Genomic DNA, 8,683 nt, shown 5'->3' on the forward strand with positions numbered 1-8,683 from the left:
TCTCTCGACAACTACTCAAATCTGGTTTTCAACTTAGGGCAAAAACAGTATTCAATACATCAACAATCTTTATCATATATATACATAATATACCTTCGAAACACTTAGTTTCTCACTCCATGTGAGTTTGCCTTCTCCACACCAAAAACATTTTTAAAATATGGGCTCTCACCATCGTGAACTTATCCTAAACCACCAAAAATTCTTAAAATTTTATGCTACCCTTACTAATTAACATAGGAGTGTCACGCATTTGTATTTTTTAACGAGTAAGTTATTGATTTGTTAAAAATTTACTAATATGATATTTATGTTATAAACTTTTAATTCAAAAATGGGTTTTATAAGTACATAATGATATCAATGCAATTTGTTACAATATGATCTAATTGTTACATCAAAGCAGTTTGTTCTCTTTTACATATATATAATTTCTTAGAAAATTATTATCTGAGTTGACATCAAGACATTAAAGTAAGGTCTTCTGTTCACACTACATGTGTGAACATGTTTCATATTTCTTTATTCAAATCTCCAAAAATATATCCAATTGAGTTTAAATTCCATAGCAAACTACAAAACATCTCCATTCACGAGGTGCTTGGAAATTAACCGTTAGCGTGCAGTCCCTATCATGTTTACTTTCTAATGCAATAACTTATGGACTAATAATAAGAATAGTGACGAAGAATGACAAGCAAGTCAGTCAACCCATCTCTCCCCATATAAAAAATGTGTAGAGAAATTTTTTCTTACAAACACGTTGTATAAAATGAGAGAAGAATCATTTCTCATTTTATAATATTTAAGTTTGCATCATTACTATAAAATAAAATAAAATTTGAAGATATTTTGCTTGACTGTATTCATTGTTTGAATTAGAAAAATTGGACATGGAATTTTATTTTATTTTATTGTCTTGATTGAAATGTAAGATTTATAACAAGATTGCTTAATACCAAATTATGAAAATATTCCAATATTTAAGACTGTGTTGCATGTAAATACAAATAACGAAAAGCATTAAAGTATATGATTAGAGGATTGTTCAAACGAAAGATTTATGAAACTAAAACTTGTTAGAATTGATAAACACCTCGATTTTACACGTCCTAAATTTGGCTGGAGTAAAATGTTTTCGGTTCTTATGGGACTTAAGATTTACTGTTTAAGAGTTGAACAAGTGAAAGTAGACCAATATAGCTGATCAATGCTTCACTTAGGGTTGGTTTACCCTATTGTTTTGAGGATGACCCGGTTCGCTTGTAGTTTGGGTATAACCTAATCGAGAAGAGCTGCTCCCAATTAGTTGAGAATATTTTTATCAAACTAGAGTGGTACTTGATAACTTATTATTAGTGAGATAGTTAAATCTCTAATTTTTGAATTAAATTAGTAAGAAATTTGTGTTTACGCACATGAAACTTTTTTTTTTTTGATATAATTTTATTAATCCATCTGTTCGTAGACTGTCCTAAAAATTGAAAGTTGAAAATAGAAAAAATTTAAAAAATATAGTAAATTTAAGTTGAAATAGTAATACATGTTGAAGATAAAAGATAAACAAGAATATAAATAAAAACTATTAAAATTTGTATTAGATAAATTAATTATTTTAATTTGTTTTACTAAATCAATTATTTTATAAGAGAGAATACAATTTTTAAATAACTATTTAGTTTTTTTAATAAGCTTCCTTAATCTTTTTCAATTTATTCAATATTTAGATTAATAATAAAGTTGTTTCCGTTTATAACAACATTATTTTTTCCCCTATATATGACACTATTCATAAAAATATTTGAATCAATATGTTGTTCCCGTATATAAAAATATTTGAATCCAAAGATTATTTTTGTTTTGATAATATTTATAAAAATATTGGAATTAAAGTTGTTTCCGTTTATAACAATAGTATGTTCTCCTCTATATAAAATTATATTTTAAACAACAATGTATTTTTTTTCGTATATAACTATTTATTTTGTTTTGATATTATTTATATGAGATTAATTACTATACATTGTCAGTGTAAAAAGTTTTACACCGTCGGTTCATCACCATCACCCGTTTGTATTACTTTATAGATTTTTAAAATAAAAGTCAAACTTCTTTTAATATCCAACGTCTATAATTAACTGATGGTGTAAAACTTTTTTGCACTGACAGTGTACTTCAATTAATCTCTATTTATATATAGAAATATTTGAATCAAAATATTATTTTTGCTTTGATAATATTTATAAAAATATTTGAATCAATAGTAAAGTTGTTCCCGTTTATAAGAATAATTGAATTAATAGTTTCATTTTTCGTGTTTCAAAATATTTCTACGATATGAGAAAACAAAATTTATTAGAATTTTATTGACTCATTAAATATTTGGCTAAATATTTGTCAATATATAATATGGTGTATATATAGTGTATTCAATTTCTTTTTGTATTAGACCAATTTGATATAAATTGTGATAAACATTAAGATAAAGATTGATTTTTAGTAAGTTAAAAAAAAGTTTATTTTTCTATGTAAATGTTTATTGATAGATTTATTTTGTTGATAAATAAAATTTAAAAAAAAAAATTGTCATAAAACATTGTTTACCATTAGGATTATATTATAAAAAATTGAAACTCTACAATTAGTGTCATATTAAAAAAATGAAACTCAATTTCTTATTATTTATTCTATGATTATCTACTCATTCAAATTTTCAATGTATCATCGGTGTCATATTAAAAGATTTAAAATTTAGTTCCTCACTATTATGAAATATGACTATATAATTATATGATATCTTATTGTATAATTAAAGCACCATTACTCTCCCTATTTATTATCAATAATTATATATAATTCAATTTCTAACTCTATAAATAGTGTATATTAAAAATTTTAAAACCTTAATTTTTTACTATCTAATATAAATATTTATGTTGCAATCAAAATTATAACTCTACCATTTATATCATTTAAAATACTTATAATATAATTTTAATATATCATTATAACTCTACCATATATATATATATATATATATATATATATATATATATATATATATATATATATATATATTATATATATATATATATATATATATATATATATATATATATATATATATATATATATATATATATATATAATATATATATATATATATATATATATATATATATATATATATATATATATATATATATATATATATATATATATATATATATATATAATTTATATAAGAAACAAATATTTTTCTCGTATAAATTCATAATCAAAATCAAATAAATTATCATACATTTATAACACATCTATAAGTTTTTATTTATTAATATCCTTTATAAACATATTTAGATCAATAATACATTTATTTACGTGTATAAAATATTTGGATCAACAACATATTTTTTAACTTATTTATGATATGTTATCATTTAAAAAATATAAAATTAAATAAATTAATATTAAAAATTATGGATTACAAAAATATCTTTGACTACTACTGAAGTGTTTATAAAATTTCTATGTATGGAAAACTTAAAAAATAGAATAAAATATTTTTCTTCTTCATTTAAACAAAATCATAATCTATATTATTAAAAATATATTTAGAATCTATATTATTAAAAATATATTTAGAGAGATGAAAACATTTCTTATATTTATAAGATTAAAAACATATTTAATTCTATAATTAAAAATATTAAATTAAAATTAAAAAATAAGTGTTTAATATAGTTAATCAAAATTAATTAAATAATTTAATATTATTATTAATTTACATAAACATTAAAATATCTTTCAAGTTGATAAAAATATATTTTATAGGATGCAGTTATGAAAATCATTCACTCTGAAAGAAAGTAATATAAAATTAATAGGCAATGGAGTGAAATATAGAAAATCAAGTTTGATATCAATTTTATTAAATGATTGGAATTGAACCCCTTAAAATATAATGATATTCCACTATCATCTAACTAATTATGACATATTTAATATTTTTAAGGAAATTAAAAACATATTTATTAATTATTTAATAATTTTTTATTTGTTATATATAAATGTTAATTAGAATTATGCAGTAAATATGTTTAATAACTTTTATCACTGCATCTTATTACATACTTCCTCCGTCCCACGTCCCACGAAGAGTGATCTAATTGACCATAAGAAAAATAAAATAAATGAAAGAGAGAAAATATTATTTTTACTAACTTAGTAATACTATCAATTAGAGGATAATGGATTATTAACTGTAGGAGGGGAGGGAGTAATTTACATGGATGTGGCATTCGTAAGAGCAGTTGTACCTTCCCACAAAACTGACTGATTTGAAAGCAGGCATAAAGCAACAGACAAATGGACTGTTGCAAAAGATAGTTGTTGGCATTTAATGTAAAGTTGACACTACATTGTAGGATGGAAGCTGAAAATAGTAGTAAGTCAAATAAACAAAATCAAAGGGTCATAGTCATTTCTTTCAGTCATGTACTTCAATAGTATTAAAAACTATATTATATTGGTCCAATTCATATTTATGTTCAAGTTGTCATTGGGGACACAACAAAAAATCCCTTAATCCAGCAATGAAGTACTTAATCTCTGCACTCCAAAGAACACACTCAAGATACATCTTCATTCTCGTGAAGTTCAAGAGTGAGTCAAGAATATATCCCATTGCTGTGAAAAGCCTCGGTTATGTAACAGATAAAATATGAGCCCCAAGAAACCGACAGAAACATGCAAGAAATACAAGCGAACTAAGGAAATGGCACTGGACAATATATAAATATGGGATGTGCATAAATACTTGGTCACTAATATCATTTCTAACAAATGGGTACAACTTAACACTCATATGAAACACAATTTCTATTATGAGAACCTCATCACAGTGATGTTACAGTGATGTTTAGTTATCTACGTTGACATTGATTTTTAGCTCCTAACATATAAATAGTTATCAATAGAAATGTCAGGTTTTTATAAATAGAGAGGATTGCATATCCAACAATGTGTCTCACAACCAATGTAAGGGTAATTGCAAATATTTTTCCTGTAAGTTTACGTTGGAAAGCTAAATCAAACGTTGGCAAATATATTATTGCCAAATCCAAATATAGTGAATTCCATAAATTATAGAAAACACTGAAATTGTATAATAGATATTAGACCATACGTTATGGGAATGATGAGTTGTTAAACTAAAATATTAAAGTTGCAATAACAGAATAAGAGAATAACAGATTAACAAAATAATTAATATTGCAAACTTCATTACAATACCCATAATTCCAGAGTTGATTAGTTCAAACTATATTCCAAAAAAACAATCAACATGCATAACGACATGCTAAAACAGTCACAGGACTTAGAAGTTGGATCAAATCCTTCAATAAATGGTGTCGACAAAACAATAAGATTCATCCAAAAGTGAGGCTTGCAAAGATATGGACACATAATCACTCCTTCTTAATGTGCTTTAGCTTAGTGGCGGATTGCATTGGAGTTAGGTCTTCATTTTGCAAAAAAAAACATCAAAACATCTTGAAATACAGGCTTTGAACTTCAAGTACATAACATGAGAAGTAACTAAAACAAACTCAGTAAGTAAAAAAATGCTAAGAAGTTAAGCAAACAAAATGAAACTCATGTTGTAAGATTAACAGTTCAAGATTCACACAAAGAAAAGGAAAAACATGGGAATACGATTTCAATAGTCTGCCATAACCATAGTAGCATGTTCTAATGAAACTCTTTGTTGAGAAATTAGCTTCAAAAAGTAACAAAGTCAGGTTATGAAATTATGAGTATATAAAGTACCAAATTAGCTGCAAACAGTGTTTATGTAAGTAAATAAATTCAAATAAGTATTGGTTGAAGAACTCAAATAAGCTATTTACACAAGACAGAAAAATCATTACACAAAATAAGCTATTGATTGAAGAAGAACTCAAATAAGTTATTTACTCAAATAAGCTATTTACACAAAACAGAAAAATCATTACATCTTGGAGAACCTCCTGGTTTTTACTATTGGTGTTCAATTCATGAAAACTAAACAGAAAAATCAACAAACCAAAATCATTACTCAACCAACTAAAACCATTCCATCACAATAATAGACATCATCTTAGTTCCTTCCATGAAAACTACACAGAAAACTCAACCAACCAAAATCATTTCATCATAATAATTGACATAAAGGATTAGGAACACAAATCGTGCAACTTTTTCCTGATTTCATCATTCCTATATTCTGACTTGAGTCTCCCTTATAGCATCCATTACCACATGCTCGTACACGAGCGCATAGTTATGTTACTACGCGGGTGTGTTGGAATTTTACTGACAATGTAACATCTAAACCAAGCCTAAGACAAGTATAAATCACATTAACAAATAATAAACCCTGGTTAAAATGTACACAATGGAAATCACATAGCATATATTTGCCAAATACTTAGTAAAAGATACCATTTTTTACAGAACCCTGACCTAGGTGTCCATGTTTGTTCCATCCAAATGCTAGGGAAATTCCATCTGTATTCATCATTTGCAGCAAGGATAGAAAGGGCATGCCTTCAATAACAGTGACAAAAATATTAAATCATATTAATAAATGTTGAAACTTAAAACTTAAAATGGTATTAATTAAACACTTAACGTACTCTTTGATTCTTCCAAATCAGTATATGTAGTAATTTGAATCACTTTACTATCTCAAACACAAAGTCAAGTAAGCATATGTAGCATATGAATTACAACATATTAAGTGTTGAACATTTTCATATGGTCAGCACAAAAATATCCAGTGGGATTAAGGAGACAAAAAATGGTATAGTACAACCTCAAACCAATATTATTTTGTATAAAAGTGGGAGATGGAAGTGGGAGATGAAATACACATCTTTGAGATTCGCATCTTACTATCTTCAAGATACTCAAAAAGCATCTGTCTGCATACTGCAAAATGAGAATGTGAACTATAGTTATCAGACTTGCACATACGTCAAGATAGTTAATACAGAAGAGGAATGGTACTACTTTGCATTAACTTACATTTGAAATGTCAAAATCACCTTCACCCGCATCACATATATCCGGTGACAATTTCCGAAGCAATGACATATGTTAGTTACAACAGAAGATATAACAGAAAATGTCAAGTACCTAACATTTAACAAAACCAAAAATAAATAAGATAAAGAACACAAGCAAGGTGCAACCTCTGAGGCGACATGAAAAATGAAGTTTCTTTGTAGCCCAGAACCCTGTGTAATCAAGGTCAAATCACTAATTAATGATATAGTTTTAATATATCATTCAAAAATATAGAGGAATCCACATAGCAAACTTTAGCTTTTTGTTTTTATGAAGTTGTATTGTATCTTTATTTTCTTTCAATATAAAAAAGCATACCCGAACCTATCAAAAATCACTACACAAAATAGGCCAAATTTATTTTTTAATTTGTAGTTTAATCAATCCTTATTATGAGAATCAAGTTCCCACATAATCATCAAATGAAATGTTTTGGCCTTTAAAATAAAAAGAAAGTAAAGAATATAGATGCCATGCCAAAATAATTTGCACCCCAATCAGTACATTCACAACAGAGCTCAAATACCATGTCTTGCACTTAAAATCATCGCGCAACATCATGGAGAATAGCAACAATACCAGATTTTATTTCAATGTTAAAAAAAAAAGTCTAACCGCGTGTAACATCAAGCGATTCAAGATTGAAAGTTCTAAAACCTTCAAGATTTAGAAACATAACTTTGAAATTTAAGAAGGATGACTTTGATTATTTTTTTGGCTTGGATTAAAGTTTCTGCAAAATTTATACTTACAAGATGATTTTGGGTAAAAGAGAAAGGTAAAGCTAATCATAAAGTGAAATTTATAGGAAATGGATCTGAAGCGTGAGCCAAAAATCGGAGGTAGGAATCCCAAATCAAACTTTTAAATTGAAATCGATGGCAGGAAACCGAAATCAACACCAACCTGGAAACGAAATTGAGGCCGAACTCAAAAGAAGCAATCAATGAAATCAAAATCAAACTTCTCAGCCATTGGTTGTCTTGAACTCGTATCACAATATGGAAACAGATCAAAACTTCTTTTACGAAATATGGAAATTCAAGCTTGGCAATTTCTTTTTCACTTTCTCCATAGTATGTGTTAATACTCTAAATGAATGTATAACAATATGTCAGAGGAGAGGAAGATGAAGAGGGTAGAGAAAGAGGTTTCAGAAAGAGAGATAAGTGAGAAAAGAGAAAAGAGAAAAGTGAAAAGTAAATTAGATTTGTCATTCGGGGAAGAGAAAAGAGAAAAAAAGTTGAATGTGACATCATCAAATGAACAAATTACAACTTAATTGTATAAATATGTTGTTGAAATAGAACAAATGACATCATCGGTCGGTCGGAAAAAGTAATATTTTGGCACAAATTATCCTCAATTTAATGAGGTGGCATAATAAGAGGGTGGGGCATTAGAGGATTTTCAAGAACAACAAATTTTCTTATATTATAGATGGCAAAGTTAGGCTTTATCAGACTCATTTATTTGTGTTAGTATGATTTTTATGATTTTTATTTAAATAGTATATGCATCACATTAGGTGCTCTCATTAATTGTTTTCATGTGTTATAGAGTATGTGTAGGA

The 8,683-nt window shown here is 26.4% G+C and overlaps 1 long non-coding RNA gene across 2 annotated transcripts; it reads right to left on the reverse strand.

The window, feature by feature from the left end:
* Positions 1-5,238: 5,238 nt before the first annotated feature.
* LOC127092938 (uncharacterized) lies at positions 5,239-8,382 on the reverse strand. Of its 2 annotated transcripts, XR_007792348.1 has the most exons (4): positions 8,017-8,366; positions 7,069-7,280; positions 6,678-6,972; positions 5,239-6,588 (listed from the first exon to the last, which is right to left on the reverse strand). It is a non-coding gene; the product is annotated as an uncharacterized LOC127092938 (long non-coding RNA). The 2 variants fall into 2 exon arrangements; XR_007792347.1 differs by having other exon boundaries at positions 5,239-6,972; positions 8,017-8,382.
* Positions 8,383-8,683: the final 301 nt, after the last annotated feature.

This window comes from Lathyrus oleraceus, chromosome 6, assembly GCF_024323335.1.
Source record: "Lathyrus oleraceus cultivar Zhongwan6 chromosome 6, CAAS_Psat_ZW6_1.0, whole genome shotgun sequence".
Taxonomy (NCBI): domain Eukaryota; kingdom Viridiplantae; phylum Streptophyta; class Magnoliopsida; order Fabales; family Fabaceae; genus Lathyrus; species Lathyrus oleraceus.